A 5,526-nucleotide genomic window follows, 5' to 3' on the forward strand; every position below is an offset into this window, starting at 1 on the left:
TAAACTTCAATGTCTTGAGCTTTCCTGGTGGCTCAGATGGTAAAGAATCTGCCTGCAATACAGGAGACTCAAGTTACATCCCTGGGTTGAAAAGATCCCCTGGAGAAGAGAATGCAATGCACTCCAGTATTCTTGCCTGTAGAATTCCATAGGCAGAGGTGGCTGGTGGGCTACAGTCCACGGGGTCTCAAAGAGTCTGACATGACTGAGCAACTAACACTTTCACTTTAAATGTCTTAGCATGTCTATCACATAGAGGGAAGCTTTCATTTTAAACTTACATTGTCTTAGAAATTTTTGTATTAACCATTTGCTCTGTTACAGACTGAATTGTTCTCAGAAAATACAAATGCTGAAGCCCTAACCCCAAGTGACACTGTACTGGGAGACAAGGCCTTCAAAGAAGAAATTAAGATTAAATGATGTCTTAGGGTGGGTCCCCAATTCAATATGCTATGTGCTTGCTCAGTTGTGTCCACATTTCTGCATCTCCTGTATTAGCAGACAGATTCTTTACCACTGAGTCATTGCAGAAGCCCTGGTGCCCTCATAGGAAAAGAAAGACACCAGAAAAATCCACACAAGAGGACACACAGGAAGATAAGATAGCCATCTGCAAGCCATGGGGAAAGACCTTAAGAGAACTCAATTGTGCCAGCACCTTGCTCTTGGAATTCTAACCTCTGGAAAAATAAAAATTTGTTGCTTAAGCCACTCAGTATGTGATATTTTATTATGGGAGCCAAAGTAGACTGATGCATCCCCTGATATTGTTACCCTTGTCTTCAAGAGTCCAGAAGATAATTAATAAAAATAAGTTACTTTCTAAGTAATTTGTGTCTGTAGCAATAGTAGGCATGGTTATCTGCTGAAATGTTATTTTAGGAAAGATCCTGTATTAGCACTTCAGTTTATAAGTGTGCCACATCCATGGGCAAAGGAGAAGCCCCAGCAAGATAGTAAGAGGGGCAAAATCACATTTAGAATCAAACCCCTCACCCACCAGAGACACTCAGAGGGCTCAAACAATCCTTGTGTGCACCAGGACCCAGAGACCCTACAGAGACTGGGCCAGAACTGTGTTTGAGTGTCTCCTGTGAAGGCATGGGTCAGAAATAGCCTGCTGCAGGGACAGAGGCTCTGGGTGCAGCAGACCTGGGTATGGCTTAAGCCCTCTTGGAGTAAGTCACCATTAACCCCACCATAGAGCAACCAGGACTTACACAGGATTGGGGAAACAGACTCTTGGAGGGCACAAACAGAACCATGTGCACACTAGGACCCAGGAGAAAGGAGCAGTGGCCCCACAAAAGGCTGACCCAGACTTGCTTCTGAGTGTCCAGGAGTCTCCAGGGGTGGCGTGTGTCAACAGTGGCCCGCTGCAGTGTCAGAGACACTGAGTGCGGCAGTGCATGCATGAGACCTTTTGAAGGAGGTCACCATTATCTTCATTACCTCTATTATATTTTGGCTTCAGTTCAAACAACAGGAAGGGAACACAGCGCCACCTATCAGAACAAGACCCAGTTTCCTCCTCAGTCTCTCCAATCAGGAAGCTTCCATAAGCCTCTTATCCTTCTCCATCAGAGGGCAGACAGAATGAAAACCACAATCATAGAAAACTAACCAAACTGATTACAAGGAACACAGCCTTGTGTAACTCAATGAAACTATGAGCCATGTCATGTAGGGCCACCCAAGACAGATGGGTCAAGGTGGAGATTTCTGACAAAATGTGATCCACTGGAGAAGGGAATGGCAAACCACTTCAGTATTCTTGCCTTGAGAACCACATGAACAGCATGAAAAAGCAAAAAGATAGGATACTGAAAGATGAACTCCCTAGATCAGTAGGTGCCCAATATGCTACTGGAGATCAGCGGAGAACTAATTTTGGAAAGAATGAAGAGACAGAGCCAAAGCAAAAATAACACACAGTTGTGGATGTGACTGGTGATGGAAGTAAAGACCAATGTTGTAAAGAGTAATACAGCGTAGGAACCTGGAATGTCAGGTTCATTCAGTTCATTTCAGTCGCTCAGTCATGTCCGACTCTTTGCAAAACCATGGACTGAAGCACCCCAGGCCTCCCTGTCCATCACCAACTCCCAGAGTCTACTCAAACTCATGTCTGTTGAGTCAGTGATGCCATCCAACCATCTCATCCTCTGTTGCCCCCTTGTCCTCCTGGCTTCAATCTTTCCCAGCATCAGGGTCTTTTCAAATGAGTCAGCTCTTCACATCACGTGGCCAAAGTATTGGAGTTTCAGCTCCAACAAGAGTCCTTTCAATGAACACTCAGGGCTGATCTCTTTTAGAATGGACTGGTTGGATCTCCTTGCAGTCCAAGGGACTCTCAAAAGCCTTCTCCAACACTACAGTTCGAAAGCATCAATTCTTCGGTGCTCAGCTTTCCTTATAGTCCAACTCTCACATCAAGTGAGTGGTGGCTGCGCGGCACTGGAGAGGCGAGCGGCTGAGAGGAGATACCCCACGTCCAAGGTCAGAGAAATCGCACTAAGACAGTAGGCACTGACAGAGGGCATCAGAGGGCAGACAGACAGAAAGCACAGTCAGAGAAAACTATCCAATGTAATCACACGGACCACAGACTTGTCTAACTCAATGCAACTATGAGCCATGTCATGTAGGGCCACCCAAGACAGGCAGGTCATAGTGGAGAGTTCTGACTCGGCAGCACATATACAAAAATTGGAATGATACAGAGAAGATTAGCATGGCCCTTGCACAAGGATGACCCACAAATTCATGAAGAATTAGGTCCATGAATCAAGGCAAATTGGAAGTGGTCAAACAGGAGATGACAAGAGTGAACATTGACAATTTAGGAATCAACGAACTAAAATGAACTGGACTGGGTGAATTTAACTCAAATGACTCTTGTATCTACCATTGTGGGCAAGAACTCCTTAGAAGAAATGGATCCATTGGATCATGGAAAAAGAAAGAGAGTTCCAGAAAAAGCATCTATTTCTCTTTTATTGACTACGCCAAAGACTTTGACTGTGTGGATCACAACAAAGTGTGGAAAATTCTCCAAGATTTGACAATATCAGACCACCTGGCCTACCTCCTGAGAAATCTGCATGCAGGTCAAGAAGCAACAGTTGGTACTGGACCTGAAACAGCAGACTAGTTACAAATAGGAAGAGGAGTATGTCAAGGCTGTATACTGTCACTCTTCTTATTCAACTAATATGCAGAAATGCATCATGAGAAATGACAGGCTGGATGAAGCACAAGCTGGAATCAAGATTGCTGCACATAAAGAAACTCAGATATGCAGATGACACCAACCTTAAGGTAGAAAGCAAAGGATAACTAAAGAGCCTCTTGATGAAAATATAAAGGAGAGTGAAAAAGTTGGCTTAAAACTCAACATTCAAAAAACTAATATCATGACATCCAGGCCCATTGTTTCATGGCAAATAGATGGGGAAACAATGGTAACAGTGAGAGACTTTTAATTTTGGCTCCAAATTAACTGCAGGTGGTGACTGCAGCCATGAAATTAAAAGACGCTTGCTCCTTAAAAGAAAAGCTATGACCAATCTAAACAGCATATTAAAAAGCAGAGACATTACTTTGCCAGCAAAGATCTGTCTAGTCAAAAATACAGTTTTTCCATTAGTCATATATGGATGTATGATTTGGTCTATAAAGAAAGCTGAGTGCTGAAGAATTGATGCTTTTGAACTGTGGTGTTGAAGACTCTTGAGAGTCCCTTGGACTGCAAGGAGATCCAACCAGTCCATCCTAAAGGAGATCAGTTCTGGGTGTTCTTTGGAAGGACTGATGTTGAAGTTGAAACTCCAATACTTTGGCCACCTGATGTGAAAAACTGCCTCATTTGAAAAGACCCTGATGCTGGACACGATTGAAAGTGGGAGGACAAGGGGACAACAGAAGATGAGATGGTTGGATGGCATCACTGACTCGATGGACATGAGTTTGAGTAAGCTCTGGGAGTTGGTGATGGACAGGGAAGCCTGGTGTGCTGCAATCCATGGGGTCACAAAGAGTCGGACATGACTGAGTGACTAAACTATATATTAAATCAGTTTATTAAAAAAAATCAGTGAATTAGTTAAAACTAGATTCCTTATTTTGTAGTGATAGGACTGTAGCACAGAGTTGTTCAGAAATTTGACTTAAGTCATAGAGTTTGGAAAATCTGGAATTGTTACTTCACTCCAAGCAAAGTAACTATTCGGTTCAGTTCAGTTCAGTCACTCAGGTGTGTCCAATTTTTTGTGACCCCAAGGACTGCAGTGCACCAGGATTCCCTGTCCATCACCAACTCCTGGGCCTACTGAAACTCATGTCCATCGAGTCAGTGATGCCATCCAATCATCTCATCCTCTGTGGTCCCCTTCTCTTCCTTCCTTCAATCTTGCCCAGCATCAGGGTCTTTTCTAATGAGTCAGTTCTTGCACTAGCTGGCCAAAGTTTCAGCTTCAGCATCAGTTTTCTCAATAAATATTCAAGACTGATTTTTTTTAGGATTGACTGATTTGATCCCCTTGCAGTCCAAAGAACTCTTCAGAATCTTCTCCAACACCACAGTTCAAAAGCATCAATTATTCAGCCCTCAGGTTTCTTTATAGCTCAACTCTCCCAGCCATACATGACTACTGGAAAAACCATAGCTTTGACCAGATGGACCTTTGTTGGCAAAGTAATGTCTCTGCTCTTAACATGCTATTTAGTTTGGTCATAGCTTTTCTTCCAAGGAGCAAGCATCTTTTAATTTCATGGCTGCAGTCACCATCTGCAGTGATTTTGGAGCCAAAAATAAACAAATAAATAAATAAAGTCTCTCACTGTTTCCATTATTTCCCCATCTATCTGCCATGAAATGATAGGATCAGATGCCATGATTTTAGTTTTTTGAATTCTAATTTTTAAGCCAACTTTTTCACTCTCCTCTTTCACTTTCATCAAGAGGCTGTTTAGTTCTTTGTTTTCTACCATAAGGGTGGTGTCATCTGTGTATATGAGATTATTGATATTTCTCCCGGCAATCTTGATTTGAGCTTTTGCTTCATTCAGCCTGGCATTTCGCATAATGTACTCTGCATGTACATTAAATAAGCAGGGTTACAATATACAGCCTTGATGTACTCCTTTCCTAATTTGGTACCAGTCTGTTGTTTCCTTTCCGGTTCAAACTGTCACTTCTTGACCTGCATACAGATTTCTCCAGAGACAGATAAGGTGGTCTTATATTCCCATCTCAAGTAATTTTCCACAGTTTGTTGTGATCTACACAGTTATATTTATATAAGTGCAGTTTATTATATATCAGTTATGTCTCAATAATTTTTTTTAAAAAAGAGACAGAGAAATACTACCTATATACTCTCCCTAACTGTTCTTATCCATGGTAATTTATTTGACTACTTCAGTGACTGAACAACAACAACGTGTGTACACTGAGACCTTAATTTTAGTCTTCATCTCGCAAGTCACTACTTAACTGCCCACCTTTATATGTAATGACTC

At 42.3% G+C, this 5,526-nt stretch overlaps 1 non-coding gene across 1 annotated transcript; it reads left to right on the forward strand.

Moving 5' to 3' along the window:
* The first annotated feature begins 2,683 nt into the window (after window positions 1-2,683).
* Window positions 2,684-2,789, forward strand: LOC133049799 (U6 spliceosomal RNA). The gene has a single exon (XR_009691478.1). It is a non-coding gene; the product is annotated as a U6 spliceosomal RNA (small nuclear RNA).
* Window positions 2,790-5,526: the final 2,737 nt, after the last annotated feature.

This window comes from Dama dama, chromosome 30 (genome assembly GCF_033118175.1).
Source record: "Dama dama isolate Ldn47 chromosome 30, ASM3311817v1, whole genome shotgun sequence".
Classification (NCBI taxonomy): Eukaryota; Metazoa; Chordata; class Mammalia; order Artiodactyla; family Cervidae; genus Dama; species Dama dama.